This window comes from Choloepus didactylus, chromosome 13 (genome assembly GCF_015220235.1).
Source record: "Choloepus didactylus isolate mChoDid1 chromosome 13, mChoDid1.pri, whole genome shotgun sequence".
Classification (NCBI taxonomy): domain Eukaryota; kingdom Metazoa; phylum Chordata; class Mammalia; order Pilosa; family Megalonychidae; genus Choloepus; species Choloepus didactylus.
In genome coordinates, this window is record NC_051319.1 from 42,580,837 (window position 1) to 42,601,540 (window position 20,704).

General features: G+C 37.5%; 1 non-coding gene across 1 annotated transcript; it reads left to right on the forward strand.

The window, feature by feature from the left end:
• The first annotated feature begins 6,062 nt into the window (after positions 1 to 6,062).
• Positions 6,063 to 6,169, forward strand: LOC119508642. The gene has a single exon (XR_005211541.1). It is a non-coding gene; the product is annotated as a U6 spliceosomal RNA (small nuclear RNA).
• The last annotated feature ends 14,535 nt before the right edge of the window (positions 6,170 to 20,704 follow it).

Below are 20,704 nucleotides of genomic sequence, written 5' to 3' on the forward strand. Positions count from 1 at the left end.
AGCCTGAGGAACCTGTGGGATACCATCAAATGTGTGTGTGTGTGTGTATGTGTGCTTGTGTGTGTATCACAGGTGTCCCAGGAGAAGAGAGAGAGAGAAAGGGGTAGAAAAAATATTTTGAGTTATAAAGGCTGAAAGCTTCCCCAATTTGAATTATGAATATGCAAATTCAAGAAGCTCAATGAATTTCAAGCAGGATAAACCCAAAGAAATCTACACCGAGACACATTATAATCAAACTGTTGCATGCCAAAAAAAAAAAAAAGGGAGAATCTTGAAAACAGAAACAAAGAAGTGATGCATCACATACAAAGGATCCTTAATAAGATTAGCATCCAGTTCTCATTAAAAGCCATCAAGGCCAGAAGATCTTGGGATCACATAGTTAAAGTGATAAAAGAAAAAAACCCGACAACCAGGAATGATATATCCAGCAAAACTGTGCTTCAAAAACAGGGGAAATTATGAAAATATGTTATATTCCACAATAAAAGAGTCATGGGTCCCGAACAAGTCCCAAATTCAGGAATGCAAACTCCATTAGATTTCAAAGTCTGAGAGCCATCTGTGGCTCAATGTTTCATACTTCAGGACTGCTGGAGTGGCAGTCCCACCCCTTTCATGTCCTTGTGTAGTGGCCATATTCTCTGAACATTGAGGTACAGGCCCTGTCCTCTTGAAGCATTGTTGTGTCCAGGTTCTCTGTGAACACTTGGCCACAAACCCCACCATATCTGAACACTGGGATGGTGGCACTTTCCCTGAATATCAGGGATAAAGGCCCACCCCCTCCAAGCATTGGGACTGATGTCTTTCTTCCTCCAAGCACAGGGGTGGAGCTGCCCTTTCCACACAAATGGTCAGCCAACTTTCTTTACCCAGTGAGATCTTTTTAGTCCAGACCTGAAGGGCATGGTTCTGCACTTGAAGTCATTCTTCCATCAATTCCTCCCTTCTCTGTCCTTTCAGTCCAGGCTAGCAGTGGTTCTGCCCAAACAAATTTCATAGAAAGCTTGTCAGCTTTCCATGCAGTTTAAGAAGATAAACTCCATCAGACAACAGAACTTTCCATAGAGCCTTCCTGGATAGCTATATTTCCAAACCCAATTTCCACTAAAATGGCTAACTGTATCTATATTCAGCCACACCCTCTTTTGCAAAAGATTGTTCCATTAAATCCTCATTTGGAACCCTGTTCTCCAGGAAATTACTTGATAGAGCTGTTTGTGTCCCTAGTCTTAGGCTGGTGATTTTCAAATCATGAATTTCTGGTTCCTTTGTGCTTAAAAGTTTAATTCTCAGCTTATCCCTTTCCTCTCAAATTTTACTATAAGCTTCAAGAAGAAATTGGGAATCTCCTCACCTAAATAGCCAAGGTCATCACTTACAAGTTCTGCCTTTCATCCAACAGCAGAACTCTATTTTGCCAAGTTCTCTGCCACTTTATAATAAGGACACCTTTCCTCCATCATCATTTCCTTCTAAGGTCTTATTGGAGGATCTTTAATGTCCGTGTTTCTACCAACAGCCTCTCAGAGCAATTTAGGCATATTCTATCAAGAACCTCACCATTCCTCCAGCCCCTACCTATTACCCAGTTCCAAAGCTGTTTCTACACTGCTAGGTATTTATAATAGCAGCTTGCATGAAACCTAGACCTCTTACAGAGCTTCCTTTTGTTCCTGTCCCCACTCAAATCTAGCAGCTTATCGAGTCACTTGGCAAATGGGCTAGAGTAGCACACCCAAATGAGAAATATGTGGCCTCAAAAATCCAAACAGACAAACTAAGTGCTGTGCCTCTTTTTTGGTTGTAGGAGGGCCAAGATGCAACAGTGTATCCTTCACCTGATAAGAGATGTTTCACACACCCCACACCACCGGACACCTAGAAATTTCACTGATGTGGAAGATCTCTGAAATATTTTTTTGATTTATCTTTCACCTTTATTCACTTTAGGCACATTTTAACTAACAACATCTACAAAGATCCTATTTACAAAAGGTTTTACACACACAGGAATGGATTAAGATTAAGAACATGTTTTACTGGGGTACATAATTCCAAAATACCAGAATTTGCTCTCTGGACCCCTAAAAGACCTGTTTCTCCCACATGCAAAATACATCCATTCCATATTACCTTTTACTTCTTCTCTGGCTTAAAATTCTAATGCATAAAAACAATCAAAAGTCTTTGTTACTTGTAACACAATATATAAAGATGTGTACTTTGTAATCATAATGACATTAAGGGGACAGATGGATGGATATAAGAGCACAGTGCATGTAGGCTATGGAAATTATGTTGGTATCTATAAAATAAATTAAAATAAATTTAGAATATTAAATATAGTCACCACAGTAACCACAAAGAAACTAAAATATCTACTCAGAAGGAAAGAAGTGGTTCAAAATGTCTCATTATAAAGAATCATCTAAACAAAAAAGAAAGGCAGCAGTAGAGGAGAACTGGGACCAAAAAAATGGTATTAAGACTTACAAAAAGCTAATACTAAAAAGGCAGAAGTAAACTTTGCCTCATCAATATTAACATTAAATAAAAATGAATTAAACTCTATAATTAAAAGACAGAGGTTGGCAGAATGGATAAAGAAGCATGATGCAAATAATTGCTGTTTACAGGAGACTCATCTTAGATCCAAAGGCACAAACAGTTTGAAAGTGAAAGGATGGAAAAAAATACTCCATGCAAGTAGAAATCAAAAGAGAGCTGGGGTGGCAAAACTAGTATCAGTCAAAATAAACTTTAAGTTCAAAACAGTTATAAGAGACAAACGACATTATGCAATGATAAAAGGGTAAATCAACAAGAAGATATAGCAATTATAAACATAAATGCAACTGACAACCAGGTCCCAAAGTATATCAAGAAACCACTGACAGAATTGAAGGGAGAAATAGTTCTACGATAATAGTTAGAGATTTCAATATACCATCTTCATTACTGTATAGCATATGGTGAAGGCTAAGCACAGGGGTCAACTTGCCTAGGTTGGTGCCCAGTTGTTTGGACAAACAAGGACCAGTCTGTTGCTGTGAGTGTATTTCAGGGATTTAAATCATCAGTTGGTTGCATCTACGGCTAATTACAGTTACAATCAACAATGGAGATTGCCATCAGCAATGAGAGAAGTCTCATTCAATCAGCTGAAGGCCTTAATGGGAGAACTAATGATTTCAGCAGATGACTTTCTGTCTCTACTTCAGCCAGCCAGCTTCTCCTGGAGAATTCACTGAAGTCTTCCTTGGAATTCCAAGCTTTAGGCCTACCCTGCCGAATTCAGACTTGTCATTTCTCATAATTATGTGAGCCAAGTCCTATAACAAACATCATAAGATTTACATTATTTATACTTTATAGATATATATTACTCCCATTGATTCTGTTTCTCTGAAATGCTGACTAATACAGATTTGGTACTGAGAGTGGTTCTTGAGAAACAGAATCTTAAGGATGAGATTTATGGGTTGGTTTTCTATTCTGATTGGCAATAGAGATGAGAATCATCACTGAATACTGCTCCTCAAATACTTATAAAGGGCAAGGTTCTGAGTGACAGTGTTTTGTGGAGTTAAAAAGTATAATGATGTTAGCTGATTGTTCCTAAATACACTGGTTACAGTTGTTAAATAAAAGAAGGAGCTCAAGTTTCAAATTCCCAGCTCAAGCACTGCATGAAGAACATGAGAGTTTCTATGTGGGCCCTCAAAGAAACTCTTATTTCTTGTAGCTGCAGACTTGACAATTCTAAAAAACAGACCCAGAATCTCCCTGGTAAGAGGCTGAATATCAATGCAAATTAAGTCCCCAACCTTGAAGGTTGACTATTGTTAAAGTGAGAGCATAGATTGGGAAGGAATGGGATAATGAAAATAGGAAAGGGGCATATGGGATGGTGATGATGGTGGTGGGGTCCTTGAGACCTTAGATTCTGCTGAGCCTTCTTTGCCAGATAAGCCTGTAATAGGCTGCCCTGAGGGATCAGCCCCCAGACCTCCAGTTAGCCCTGAACATTCAGTCATTCAGTCTCCACCTGAAGGGTTTAAATATGCTGTGGCTGTTAAACCTGTAACTGTAAACAGCCCTCATACTTCTGATTGAAGATATTAACAGTATTTAAGGAGATGAAACTGCTATGGAATGCCCTGAGGTAATTGGCTTGTAAGACACTGCTAATTCCTCTCATGGCCCACCCCTACTACCTCTCTTTTCTTTCAGCCCTATATCCAGACTGAAGTCCCAACAGGCCCCAAAAGGTGAGGTACAAAGTGTGACCTATGATGAGATATTCTACACTCCAAAATACCTGCATAATTTTTCCAAATTATAGGGATAGAATTCAGGAAAATGTATGTTGAAATGAACATTAAGGCTGAAGGAAAATGGTGGAAGGAATATAAAATTGATAGGGTCCCTAAGCAGAGACTCTGGATTCAGTGTTGTAGCTTGAAGAGTTAGAGTGGGCTCTCACAGTTTGTTTTGGTTGTTGGCTGAGGCATAGACCAAAAGGTAGCCTAATTTGCATAATGCCCAAATGCCAGAACTCTCCTGCCATAATGGAGAAGAGGGAATCCAAAGACTTAAAGAGATTTGAATGTTAAGAGTGGAATTATCATGGAAGACCTCATCACTCATCACAGAAATGTCCAGAGGACACACCTTTCACCAGGACTGTAAAGAATAAATTTGTGAGAGCAGCTCTATTATCACTGAAGAGCTCTGTGGTTGCTCTTCTCTGTGTCAGATATTACTGTGGGAACTGCTTCTCTGAACTTGGATCTTAGACACAATGGGGTTGATTGTATCACAGTTTGGCAAAAATCTAGTGACAGCAATTAAACGCCAAAGACAAGGTGTATGTGGCCACTATAATGGACAGAATAGTCAAACAGTAATCAGAATAGTATGACTTGCAGGGACTTCCGGTATTTACTAGTTGTTTGTGGGATACCTATAAGAGAAATAGATGGGCAGTCTACTAAATTCTTGCTTGATCTAGAAAAATAGAAAAAGTATAGGTCAAGTGAACAAAAATCTAACTTGAACCATAAAGACTGCCTCTCAATCAATCAATTCCTAGACTTGAGACAGTTTAACAGACCCAGAATCCTTTAAATGAAGGGAAGGCTGGGTACCCTTTTGGAAGCACCCTGCTACACTGCCAAAAATTTATACTGTTAATCTTCCACCTGGTCTTCCATAAAGGGACCTATGGCCTTTTACCCAGGTGACTGTGCCTTGGGGAAAAGGAAATGATCAGAAATTTGGGGAATTATTAGACATTGGCTCAAAACTGACATTAATTCCAGGAGACTCAAAATGTCACTTCAGTCCACCAGGCAGATGATAATGGATTTTTAGTACAAGTCCATCTAACAATGGGTCCAGTGGGTCCCAGGTTCCATTCTATGGCTATTTTCCCAGTTCCTGAGTGCATAACTATAATAGACTTACTCAGCATCTGGCAGAATCCCCACGTTGGTCCCCTAGCTTGTGGAATGAGGGCAAATATGGTAGGAAAGGCCAAGTGGAAGCCACTAAAACTGACTCTACCCAGAAAATATTAAATCAAAAGCAATACTTCTCCATTATGGCAGGAGATTTCTGGCATTTTGGCATTATGCAAAGTAGGCTACCTTTTGGTCTATGCCTCAGCCAACAACCAAAACAAACTTAAGAGCCCACTCTAACTCTTCAAGCTACAACATTGAATCCAGAGTCTCTGCTTAGGGACCCTATCAATTTTATTTTCCTTCCACCAATTTCCCTCAGCCTTAATGTTCATTTCCACACACATTTTCCTGATTTCCATCCCTATAAATTGGAGAAATTATGCAGGTATTTTGGAGTGTAGAATATCTCATCATAGGTCACACTTTGTACCTCACCTTTTGGGGCCTGTTGGAACTTCAGTCTGGATATAGGGCTGAAAGAAAAGAGAGGTAGTGGGTGTGGGCCATGAGAGGAATTAGCAGTGTCTTACAAGCCAATTACCTCAGGGCTTTCCATAGCAGTTTCATCTCCTTAAATACTGTTAAATGCTCACTTTGGCAACACTTATACTAAAACTGGAACAATATAGAGAAGATTAGCATGGCCCCTGTGCAAGGAAAATAGGCAAATTTGTGAAGCATTCCATAGTTTACATGGCTCCCAGAGATTCAATCCTTTGCTGGTTATCATTCAAGAAATGATACGTGACAAAGCAATATGTATGGCGTCTAATATTGAAACTGTGATTTTCGCTACAGAAAAATTAAAAAGCAATCCTGAGTATCTGAAGGGATTGCAAAGATAGATGCCACCATCAAGAACTTGAAGGATACAGGGGTGGTGATTCCCACCACATCCCTTTCAATTCTCCTATTTAGCCTGTTCAGGAAAAAGATGGATCTTAGAGGACAATAGTGGATTATCATAAATTTAACCAGGTGGTGACTCCAACTTTAGCCACTGTTCCAGATGTTGTCTCATTGCTTGAACAAATTAACACATCCCCTGGTACATGGCATCCAGCTATTGATCTGGGAAATGCTTTTTTTTTTCATAATACCTGTTAGTAAAGACCACCAAAAACAGTTTATTTTAAAAGCCAGAAATATACCTTCAATGTCCTTCCTCAAGGGTAAATAAACTATCAAGCCCTATGTCATAATCTAGTCTGCAGGAAACTTGATCAGATTTCCTTTCTTTTTTTTTTTAATCTTCATTTTATTGAGATATATTCACATACCACGCAGTCATACAAAACAAATCGTACATTCGATTGTTCACAGTACCATTACATAGTTGTACATTCATCACCAAAATCAATCCCTGACACCTTCATTAGCACACACACAAAAATAACAAGAATAATAATTAAAGTGAAAAAGAGCAATTGAAGTAAAAAAGAACACTGGGTACCTTTGTCTGTTTGTTTGTTTCCTTCCCCTATTTTTCTACTCATCCATCCGTAAACTAGACAAAGTGGAGTGTGGTCCTTGTGGCTTTCCCAATCCCATTGTCACCCCTCATAAGATACATTTTTATACAATTGTCTTTGAGATTCATGGGTTCTGGGTTGTAGTTTGATAGTTTCAGGTATCCACCACGAGCTACCCCAATTGTTTAGAACCTAAAAAGGGTTGTCTGTATTGTGCGTAAGAGTGCCCACCAGAGTGACCTCTCGGCTCCTTTTGGAATCTCTCTGCCACTGAAGCTTATTTCACTTCCTTTCACATCCCCCTTTTGATCAGATTTCCTTTCCACAAGACATCACACTGATCCATTTTATGGATGACATCATGCTGATTGCATCTAGTAAGAAGTAAACTTATTGAAAAGGCATTTGTGTATCAGAGGGTAGGGGATAAATCTAACAAAAAATCCATGGGACTATCACCACAGTATAATTTCTAGCCAACAAATGGTATGGGATTTAAACAACTGCTAGCTCTGAGTGAAGACTGGAACAAGAGAGCCCAGGCTGCCAGGAAAGCTGTTTTGCCCTTGAGCTGTTTGAGCCAGCAGAATCAATGGTGCTGGAAGTTTCAGTGATAAATAGAGATGCTGTTTGGGTCCTTTGGCACACCCTTATAGGACAATCACAGTGTAGACCACTAGGCAAGAGCAATGTCCTGCCACCTCTGCAAATAACTGTTCTGTTTTTAAGAAATACCTTTTGGTCTGATACTGGGTCTTGGTAAAGACTTGAATGTTTAACCATGGGACACCAAGATACTATGAGGTCTGAACTGCCTATCATGAAGTGATGTCTGACCCACCAGGCCATAAATGTAAACATGCACAGTAGCACCCCATCATAAAATGGAAGTGGTATATATGAAGTAGGGCTAAAGCAGGCCTTGAAGGCATAAGTAAGTTACATGAGGAAGTAGCCCACATGCCCATGACCCCCACTTCTGCCACATTACCTTCTCTTTCCTAGCCCACAATTATGGCCTCATGGGGAGATCCCTATGACTGGTTGACTGAGGAAGAGAAATCTCAGACCTGGTTCACAGATAGTTCTGTGCAATATTTGTAACACCCAAAAGTGGACAATTGCAGCAGTACAGCCCCTTAGTGGTATACCCCTGAATGACAGTGGTGAAAATAAACCCTCCCAATGGGCAGAATTTTGAGCAACACACCTGGTTGTTCATTTTGCTTGGAAAGAGAAATGGCCAGAGGCACAATTGTATACTGCTTCATAGACTGTGGCCAATGGTTTGGTTGGATGGTCAGGGACTTGGAAGGGACATAATTTGAAAATTGGTTACAAAGTCAAGTGGAGAGTTATGTTGATAGACTTTTGAACTAGAGGACAGGACATCTGAAATCCCACATTAAAAAAAAAGATAGGGAAAAGAATGGAAAAGTATGGGCAGGTTCTCAGGGAATTGAATAACAACATGACATGCATGAATATACATGTCATAGGTGTCCTAGAAGGAAAAGAGAAGGAAAAAGGGGCAAAAACAATAATGGAGGAAATAATTACTGAAAATCTCCCTTCTTTTATGAGAGAAATAAAATTGCAGATCCCAGAAGACCAGCATATTGCAAACAGTATAGATCCAAATAGAGCTACTCCAAGACACTTAATAGTCAGATTATCAAATGTCAAAGAGAGAATTCTGAAAGCAACAAGAGAAAAGCAATCTATCACATACAAAGGAAGTTCAATAAGGCTATGTGTATATTTCTCAGTAGAAGCCATGGAGACAAGAAGGCAGTGGCATGATGTATTTAAGATACTGAAAGAGAAAAACTATCAACCAAGAATTCTATATCTGGAAAAAATTTTCTTCAACAATTAGGGAGAGTTTAAAATATTTTCAGACAAACACATTGATAGAATTTGTGAACAAGGGATCTGCTTTATAAGAAATACTACAGGCTGATAGGAAAAGATGAGAGAGAGAGAGAGAGAGAGAGAGAGAGAGAGAGAGAGAAAGAGGTTTGGAGAAGAGTGTAGAAGTGAAGACTATCAAGAAGGGTAAAAAGAAAGAGAAAAAATAAGATGTGACATATAAAATCCAAAAGACAAAATGGTGGAAGAAATTACTCCCCTAAAGTAATAACATTAAATGTTAATGGATTAAACTCCCCAATAAAAAGACATAGACTGGCAGAAAGGATTTTAAAAAAGGACACAACTATATGTTTCCTACAACAGACTCATTTTAGACTCAAGGACAAAAATAGCTTGAATGTGAAAGGTTGGAAAAAGATATTTCATGCAAACAACAACCAGAAAAAGGTGGGGGTAGCTCTACTAATATCAGACAAATTAGACTTCAAATGTAAAACAATTAAAAGAGACAAAGAAGGACACTACATATTAATAAAGGAGACATTTCATAAAGAAGACATAATAATCATTAATATTTATTCACCAAGCCAGAGCATCCCAAGATACATGATGCACACAGTGTTAACACTGAAGGGAGAAGTAGACACCTCTACAATAATAGTTGGAGACTTCAACATACTACTTTTATTGATGGATGGAATATCTAGACAGAGGATCAATAAGGAAACAGAGATGTTGAATAGTGTGACAAATAAGCTAGATTTAACAGATTTATAGAACACTACACCCTACACTCCACAACAGTAGGATACACATTTTTCTCAAATGCACATGGAACAATCTCCAGGATAGACCACATGTTGAATCACAAAGTAAGTCTCAATAAATTTAAATTATTGATATTAATCTATAATATCAATAATAAAGTGAGGCTCAGATCATAATGGAATGAGGCTGAAAATCAATAAAAGTGGAAGGCCTAAAAAATCACAAATATATGAAGGCTGAGCTACACACTATTTAAAAAACCAGTGGGTCAAGGAAGAAACTAAAAGAGAAATTAGTAAATATCTTGAGGCAAATGACAATTAAAACACAACATATCAAAAATTATGGAATGCAGCAAAGGAAATGCTGTGAGTGAAATTTATTGCCTTAAATGCCTATATTTAAAAAGAAGATACAGCAAAAGTTGAGGAATGGGGGAACTAGAGCAAGAGCAGCAAATTAACTCCAATGCAAACAGAAGGAAAGAAATAAAAAATATTACAGTGGAAATAAATGAAATTGAGAACATGAATGCAATACAGAGAATAAACAAAACCAGAAGCTGGTTCTTTGAGAAAGTCAATAAAAATCATTGACACTCAGCTAGGCTAGAGAGATAGAGAGCTAGAGCTGGAGCTAGAGAGAGAGAGAGAATGCAAATAAATAATATCAGAATTGGGAAAGAGGACATAACAATTGACCCAACAGAAATAAAGGAGACGATGAGAAGATACTATGAGCAATGATATATTTATGAAAGATGACTTAGACAAAATGGCAACTTCCTAGAAAAGCATGAACAATTAACATTAACCTGAGAAGAAACAGGCAACTTCAACAAACCAATCACAAGGAAAGAGATTGAGTTAGTCATCAAAAACCTCCCAAAATGAAAAATCCAGGACCAGATGTCTTCACACGTGAAGTCCACCAAGAATTCAAGAAAGAAGTAGTTTCAATCTTGCTCAAACTCTTCAAAAAAATTGAAGAGGAGGGAAAGTTACTCATTCTAAGAAGCAAACATCACCCTAAAACCAAAGCCAGAAAAGATACTGCATGAAAAGAAGATTATAGATGAGGAAGAAGATGGCAGCATAGAGAGGAGTGGAAGCTAGTTAGTTCCCCTGGAACAACAAACAACCAGGAAAAACAAGTAAATAACCTGGAATAACTGCAGAGGGATAAACATGACTGTCCATTCATCATACACCAACCTGAATTAGGAGGAATGCCCAAGATTGCAGCATAAAATCTGTAAGTAAAAACTGCAGATCCAAGCCAGGAGACCTTTCCCCATGGCCCAAACTGCAAAGCCTCACAGTGCTAGAGAGCAGCACTCTCCTAGCAAGCAAATATAGCTTAGCTGGACTTCAACTGGGGGTTTTAATTAACAAGCATGGACTGCTCAATAAAAGCTACAAATCCCCAAGAAGCATATAGAGACTTTTGGTGATGACTGACCTTGGAGAGCTGGAGGGTAGCCATGGACTGGGCCTGAAGAGGGCTTTCTGTCCCTTTTTTGGCTCAGTGGAGAAAGCCTCAGCCATTTTCAGTTCCCAGCACTCTGACCCAGACAAGGGAGGAGATAGTACAGGCAGAGTGTCTATTCAAACACTAATGACCTCTCCTTAGGGGGGTTATCTTCCCTAAGAGAAAAGAGGTGGGGCCCAGCTCTACTACCCACCCTCCATTCAAAACCAGACCCCAGAGCCTGGAAGAAAACAGCCATGGGCCACATCTCCTTACACCAGTCTGGAGCTATAGGCTGACAGGTACCCCTGATGGGCAGAAAAGCACTTCAACTGTGATACAGGAATTGAAACAACTAATGCTAAATCAATTCCAAAAGTTTAGGGAATATATGGCAAAAGAGATGACAATGACGCATATAATGATAATACTGGGCATACATAAGGTAGAAACCAAAAGTTCGAATAAACAACTGGAAGAATCTATGAAAATGAAAGGCACAACACAAGAGATGAAAGACACAATGGAAACATACAACAGCAGATCTCAAGAGGCAGAAGAAAACACTCAGGAACTGGAGAACAAGGCACTTGAAAGCCTACATGCAAAAGAACAGATAGAGAAAATAATGGAAAAACATTGAGCAATGTCTCCAGGAACTTAAGGACAAAATGAAATGCAGGAATGTATATGTCATGGGTGTCCCAGAGGAGAAGAGAAGGGAAAAGGGGCAGAAGCAATAATGGAGGAAATAATCAATGAAAATTTCCCATAAAATTATGGATCCAAGAAGTGCAACATACCCCAAAAAGAATAGATCTGATTAGGCCTATGCCAAGATACTTAATAATAAGATTATCAAATGTCAAAGAGAAAGAGAAAATCCTGAAAGCAGCAAAAGAATAGCGATCCATCACATACAGAGGAAGCTTGATAAGATTATGTGTGGACTTTTCAATAGAAACCATGGAGGCAGGAAGGAAGTGGGGTGATATATTTAAGATACTGAAAGAGAAAAACCACCAACCAAGAATCCTATATCCAGGAAAACTGTCCAGATATGAGGGAGAGCTTAAAATATTCTCAGACAGAGAATGACAGGGTTTGTGAACAAGATACCTGCACTACAGGAAACACTAAAGGAAGCGCTGCAGACAGAAAGGAAAGACAGGAGTGAGAGTTTTGGAAAACAATTTTGGGAGATAGTAGCACAGCAATGTAAGTACACTGAACAAAGATGACTGTGAGCATGGTTGAAAGAGGAAGGTTAGGACCATGTGGAACACCAGAATAAAGAGGAAAGATAAAGACTGGAACTGTATAATTCAGTGAAACCTAGGGTGCTCAATGATTGTAATAAATGGTACAAATATTTTTTACATGAGATAGAACAAATGAATGTCAACATTGCAAAGTGTTAAAAATAGGGTGGGGTTGGGGGAAAATACAATAATGCTAACTAGAGACTATAATTAACAGAAACATTGTATTATGCTTCCTTTAATATAACAAAGGCAATATACCAAAGCTAAGTCCATTGGGGGGAGGGGGTGGCATAGGGGAAGGATATGGGACTCCTGGCATTGGTAATGTTGCCTGACTCTTTATTCTACTTTAGTTTAATGCTATCTTTCCTTTTGCTGCTTTCTAGCTATCATGTTTTTTTTCCCTCTCTGTTTCTTTTTTATTTTTCTTTTGTCCATCTACCCTCCTTGACTCTTCCTCCTTCTTTGCGGAAGAAGTGGATATGTCCTTACATAGATAGTGGTGATGGTGCTGAATACATAAATATGTGACTATACAGGGAACCAAAGATTGTTTACTTTGGACAGAATGTGTGGTGCATGAACAAAACTGTGTTAAAAAAATGGATTGATGAAGAATCCTTGAGGGCACTATATAGAGTGAAATAAGACAGATACATAAGGACAAATATTGCAGGGTCTCACTGATATGGACTAATTATAGTATGTAAACTCGTAGACATGAAATATAAGTTACCAGGATATAGAATGTGGCTAAAGAATGGGAAGTGGTTGCTTATCATGAGCAGAATGTTCGACTAGGGTGAGCTTAAATGTTTGGAAATGGACAGAGGTGATGGTAACACAATGTGAGAATATCTAACAGTGCTGAATTGTGTGTGAAGTGGTGGAAAGGGGATGCTCAGAGTCACATATGTCACCAGAAGTAAAGTTGAAGGTTAAAAGGTGGGAAATGTATAAAACAGTGAATCTTGTGGTGGACAATGTCCATGATTAACTGAAATCTCTCTCATGAACTAGAACAAATATATGACACTATAACTAGAAGTTAATAATAGAGGGGCATATAGGAATATATATATACCTATTGCAAACTATATACTACAGTTAGTAGTATTTTAACATTCTGTCATTAACAATGACAAATGTACTATACCAAAACTATGAATCAATAATGGAGGGGGGGTGGTTAGGGGCATGGGAGGATTTGAGTTTCTTTTTTTGTCTTTATTTCTTTTCTGGAATAATGAAAATCTTCTAAAAATTGAAAAAAAAATTAATTGTGGTGATGGATGCACAGCTGTATGATGGTAACATGGGCAATTGATTGTATACTTTGGATCTTTGGATAATTGTACGCTTTGTGAACAATCTCAATTAAAATGAAATTGAAAAAAAGAGAAAATTATAGACCAATCTCTTTAATGAGTATAGATGCAAAACTCTTCAACAAATACTTGCAAATAGAATCCAGCAGCACATTAAAAGAATTAAACACCATGCACAAGTGGGATTTATTCTATGTACGCAAGGCTGATTCAACACAAGAAAATCAATTAATACACCACATCAATAAATCAAAGTGAAAAACCACATGATCCTCTTGATTGATGCAGAAAAGACATTTGACAAAAATTCTTCATTCTTTTTTGATAAAAACCCTCAAAATGATAGGAATAGAAGAGAACTCCCTCAATGTGATAAAATGAATATATGAAAAACTCACAGCTTATATCATACTCAATTGGGAATGACTGAAAGCTTTCCCTGCAAGTTCAGTAACAAGACAGGGATGACCACTGTCACCATTGTTATTCAACATTGTGCTGTAAGTTCTAGTTAGAGGAATTAGGTGAGATAAAGAACTAAAAGTCATCCAAATTGGAGAAGAAGAAGTAAAACTCACTGTTTCTAGACGACATGCTCCTATATATAGAAAATCCTGCAAAATCTACAGCAAAGCTACTAGAACTAATAAATGAATATAGGAAAGTGTAGGGTACAAGATCAACATGCAAAGTTCTGTAGTGTTTCTATACACTAGTAAGGAGCAATCTGAAAGGAAATCAAGAAAAAAATTCCATTTACAATAGCAACCAAAAATCAAGTATTTAGGAATAAATTTAACCAATGACAGAAAAAACCAATACACAGAAAACAGTAAGAAATTGCTAGAAGAAATCATAGAGGACCTAAATAAATGGAAGGACATACCACGTTCATGGATTGGAAGACTAAATAAAGTTAAGATATCAAATTCTACCTACATTTATTTATAGATTCAATGCAATACCAATTAAACTTCCAACAACTGACTTTGCAGAAATAGGCAAACCAATGACCAAATTTATTTGGAAGGGCAGGGTGCCCCAAACTGCCAAAAATAACTTGAAAAAGAGCAATGAAGTTGGAGGCCTCACACTACCTCACTTTGAAGCATATTAAAAAGCTACAGTGTTCAGAGCAGCATGGTACTGGCATAAAGATAGATATACTGACCAATGGAATTGAATTGAGTGTTCAGAAATAGACTGTCTCATCTACAGACAATTGATCATTGATAAGGCAGTCAAGCCAATGCAACTGGGACAGAGCAGCCTCTTCAATAAATGGTGTCTAGAGAACTGGATATCCATATCCAAAAGAATGAAAGAGGACTCTTATCTCACACTTTATACAGAAAATTAACTCAAAATGGGTTAAAGACCTAAACATTTGATCTAAGACTATAAGACTTTTAGAAGAAAATGTAGGGAAATATCTTAAATATCTTGTGATAGGAGGTGGTTTCCTAGACTTTACACCCAAAGCATGAAGAGTGAAAGAAGAAATGGATAAATGGAATCTCCTCAATATTTAACACTTTGGTACGTAAAAAGGCAGACGGCACAATGGGAGATAATATTTGGAAACTACATATCAGATAAGGGTTTAATATCCAGAATATATAAAGAGATCCTACAATCAACAACAAAAAGGCAAACAACTCAATTAAAAAATGGTAAAAAAACATGGACAATTTTCCAAAGAGGAAATGCAAATGGCTCAAAAATATATGAAAAGATGCTCAACTTCACTGGCTATTAGGGAAATGCAAATCAAAACCACAATGAGATATCATCTTATACCTACTAGAATGGCCATTATCAGAAAAACAGAAAATTATAAGTGCTGGAGAGGATGTGGACTTATTCCTTATAAGTGTGTGGAGTCACACTTATTCACTGTTGGTGGGAATGTAGAATGGTATAACCATGCTGGAAGGCAGTGTGGTGGTTCCTCAGGAAGCTAAGCATAGAATTGTCTTATGATCCAGCAATCCCATTACTAGATATCTACTTGGAGGAACTGAAGGCAAGGATATGACCACAAATTTGCATACCAATGTTTATACCAGCATTATTCACTATTGCCAAGAGACGGAGCAGCCCAAATGTCTATCAATGGATGAGTGAATAAACAAACCATGGTATATGCATATGAAGGAATATTATGCATCTGTAAGACAGAATAAAGTCATGAATTATAGAACAACATGGAAGAAACTTGAGGACATTGTGTTGAGTGAAATTAGCCAGATACAAAAGGGCAAATACTGTATGGTCTCACTAATATGAAGTAATACTAATGAGAAAACTTTGAGAGTTAAAGTTGAGAACAGAGGTTATCAGGAGATGGAAAGAGGGCAGAGATCATGCATTTGATGCTGAAGCTGTACAGAATGTTCAACAGCATAGATTGTATAGATCCACAAGTAGCACAATACCGTATGATGGTAGCACAATATTTTAAGTACACTGAACAAAGATGAATGTGAGTACAGCTGAAAGAGGAAAGCCAGGGGCATGTAGGACACCAGAAGGGAAGATAGACGATAAAGGTTGGGCCTGTATAACTTAGTGAAACCTAGAGTGGTCAATGATGGTGATACTGGGGCGGGGGGGGAATGCATTCAATGCAAACTGAGTCTATAGTTAACAGTAACATTGTAATATGCCTCCACTAATTTTAACAAATGCAATATACCAAAGCTAAATATCTATAAGAGGAAGATACAAGGGAGGAGGAGGGGATTCTTGGTGGTGGTTGTGTTGTCTGAACTTTTTAATGTATTGTATTTTTATTTTTCCTTTTATTTTTATTTGTCATTTTTTTCTTTTATCTTTTTCCTCCTCTTCCTCTTTTTTTTTTTTTTTCCATAAGAAATGATGGAAATGTCCACATATAGATTGCAATTGTGAATGCATAACAATGTGACTATACTGGGAACCTCTGATTGTTTAATTAGGATTAAATGTTTAAAAAAATAAACAGAGGGATACAAGTACTGGAGAAAATATGGAGAGAGGGATGGACCTACTCACTGCTGGTGGGGAAATAGAATGGAGCAGCCCATCAGGAGGGCAATGTGGTGGTTCCACAGGAACTAAGTATAGGATTGCCATACGGTCCTGCAACCCCATTCTGGGTATACACTTGGAAGAACTGAGAGCAGGTACGTGAATGAACATTTGTATACTGATATTTATGGCAGCAATATTCACGATTCACAATGGATGGATGTGGGTACATTGACTGATGAACAGAATGGTGAACTGCGGTGTATACATACAATGGAATATTGAGTAGCTGCAAGAAGAAATGAAGTTGTGAGGTATGCAACTAGGTAAATGGACCTTGCGTACAGTATGTTGCATAAAATAAGCCAGAAATGAAAAGACAGACATTACAAGGCCTCACGAATATGCAAACTCTGAAAAATGAATCTGGGAGCACAGGTTATCAGGGGAAGGCTTATTGTAGTGGTTCCTAGATTGTAAGCTCTTACAGCAGTTACTTTTAGTCCTGAGTTTTAATGGTTCTTTCTAGATTCTAAGATGCTGAGCTCTTGTGTATAACCTGGTTGGTCCCTGGAACTTCAGGTATGTGTGTGACACCTGAGACCCAGAACTAGACTTCAGTAGTTATGAATGCCAACATTACTCCATATAGCAAATGTTAAAGAAGCTGAAAAAGAGATCAGACATCAATTAGAGATATGAATGAAATGGACTTGTTAGAACTGTGGTAAATCAGACTAAAGTGTAGGGGATGATATTGACTGTGCTTTAAGGCAACTTCGGTGTGAGACCAAAGGTAGAGATGTTTATCTGGTAGAAAATCTTTATTTTCTACATAATTTAACTTGCATGGTCAGGTTATTCAAACACCATAATTATATGGAACCCTGAATAGGGCATGAGATCTGGTTCATTTGAATAGGTTAGTATGAAGCCCCAATACCTCCCAGAGTAATTTGGCAGAGGATAAAAAAGTATTTGAAAAGCTCCCTTGAGGGTCTGTGGAAAAAATGTGGAAATATTAAATTTACTCACCTGGGGAATTCCTTATATTCTCTCAAACATTGGGGACTACCAATTTAGTAGGCCGAGCTCTCAATCTTGGGGCTTGCCAATATAAAGCCCATTACTGCAAAGGAGGTTAAGCCTACTTAAATTTGTGCTTAGGAGTCACCCCAGAGAACCTCTTTTGTTACTCAGATGTGGCCTCTCTCTCTAACCCAACTTGGCAGGTAGACTCACTGCCTCCCCCGTACATGGAACATGACTCCCAGGGGTGTAAATCTCTCTGGCAACGTGGGGCATGACACCCAGGGATGAACTTGGACACAGCATCAAGGGATTGAGAAAGCTTTCTTGATCAAAATGGGGAAGAGAAATGAAACAGAGTAAAGTTTTAGGGGCTGAGAGATTTCAAATGGAGTCAAGAGGTCATTCTGGAGGTTATTCTTACACATTATATAGATATCCCTTTTTAGTTTTTAGAGTATTAAATAGCTATAAAGAAATACCTGCGACTGTTGAACTGTAACTCAGTAGCCTTGATTCTTGAAAATGAGTGTATAACTATATAGCTCATACAGTACGACCATGTGATTGTAGAAAACCTTGTGGCTTACACTTCCTTTATCCAGTATATGGTTAGAGGAGTAGAAAAATGGGGACAAAAAAAGCAAATGAATAACGGGGAGGGGGGTGGGTTGGATGGGTTGTTTTGGTAGTTCTTTTATACTTTTATTTTTATTTTTATTATTTTTTTTGAGTAATGAAAATGTTCAAAAACTGACTTGTGGTGAATGCACAATTATATGATGATACTGTGAATAGCTGGTTGTATACTTTGGATGATTGTGTGGTATATGACTATATCTCAATAAAATTGCAAGGAAAAATAATGTACTACAAAGCTACAGTAATCAAAACAGTGTGATACTGGCATAATGATAGTCATAAAACCCCTGGAATAGAATTGAAAGTCCAGAAATAGACCCCCACATCTATGGCCAATTGCTTTTCAACAAGGGTGCTAAGTATATGCAAGTTATGGTAAAAAGTCTCTTCAACAAATTGTGTTGGGAAAATTGTATATCCATATGCAAAAGAATGAAGTTGGACTCCTAGCTCACACTAAATACAAAAATTAACACAAAAAGGATCAAGGACCTAAATATAACAGGTAAAACCACAACTTTCTTAGAAGATAGCAGGCCTGGGTTTTGGCAATGGATTCTTAGACACCAAAAGCATGAGCAACAAAAGAAAAAACAGATACACATTTGATTTTATCAAAATGTAGTACTTTTTTACATAAGAGCATATTATCATGGAAATAAAAAGACAGTCCAGAGAATGGGAGAAAATAGTTCCAACCCATGTATCAGATAAAGGCTTAATATCCAGAATATATAAAGAATTCCTGCAACTCAATAATAAAAACATAAATACCCAATTAAAAAGTAAGCCAAGGAATTGAACAGACATTTTCTCAAAGAGGGTATACAATTGGCAAATAAACATTTGAAAAGATACTCAGTATCATTAGTCATTAGGGAACTCTAAATCAAAACCTGCAATGAGATACTACTTCATAGCCACAAGGGTGTCTGTTTAAAAAATAAAAGGAAATGACAAGTGTTGGAGAGGATGCAGAGAAACTGGAATTCTAGTGCATTGTTGATGGGAATGTAAAATAGTGCAGGTCCTGTGGAAAGCAATATGGTAGTTCCTCAAAAATTAAATGAAGAATTACCATATGACCCACCTACTCCGCTCCTAGGTATATACCAAAAACAGGGAAATCAGGGTCTCAAACAGATATTTGTACAAAAATGCTTGTTGTAGCATTATTCACAATAGCTTAGAAGTAGATATATAAACTGTGGTACATAAGCACAATGGAATATTATTTGGTCACAAGAAGGAATGGAGTTCTGAGACATGTTGCAACATGAAAACATGCACTTTGAAATAAGAAAGTCACATAAGGATGAATATTGTATGATGTCACTTATAAGAGATGTCTAGCAAGAGCAAATTTGCAGACAGAAAATAGATTAGAGGTTACCACGGCAGGGGAGGAGAAGAAAGGGAGAGTTTTTGATGGAAGGGTACAGAGTGTTTATAAATAAAGATTCATATTAAAAAAGCCTCCTTGGAAGTAAAAAAGAATCAGAAGCAGAAATGTCTCTAAGAAATGTTGAGAGAGGAAGTGAGGAAATAGGTGCTCTCGTATACTGTTGGTGAGAATGTGAATTGGTGAACTTGTTTAAAGGGCAATTTGACAGTACCTAACATAATATAAAAAGCACACACTTCTGACATAGTGATATCAATGCTAGAAATTATTATATATATATATATTCACTGAAGTACAAAAAGTGTTTCTATAAATAGACATTTATTTCTATTTGGTTGTAGTCCCAAAACAAACAAAAAACCTGAAGAAATCTAAATGATCATCAATAGAAGGATCATTAAAAATATTGTGGGTCATAAGATGATGTAACATTATAAACATGTAAGAAATGGGTAGTTCTGTAAGTTCTGATTTGAAAATATGTCCAAGACCCAATAATGTAAACAGACAAGTTGCAGAACAATGAAGAAGTATAACTTCAGTTTTTAAAAGTATATATTTTGATATGATATATGCATAATAAAAGACAAAGTTAAATGCCCTTATTCATAGGGAGTAAGCATAGGAAGGCAAACAAAAAAGAATTTTAGTTTTTTTAAAAATACTCTTTTATATTTCTTGAATTTTTTCTATGAATGCACATTTTAAAAAATTAAAATATGCTAATAGAACCACCAAAGTAGCTAGGCTTTGTATTTTAAGATTATTAAGAATCAGCTTGCAGCAGCATAAACCAATTAAAAACATGACTACAGTGTGAATATTTGACTCTGTGTGCTTATGTCACAGAATTGTGGTCATCTGTCCTGCGAGGATCCAGCATAGTGAGTAGGAACATAGGTTAAGGACAACAGTTGAGGTTGATTTTAAACTACAACCTTTGATTGTTTTGTGAATTATG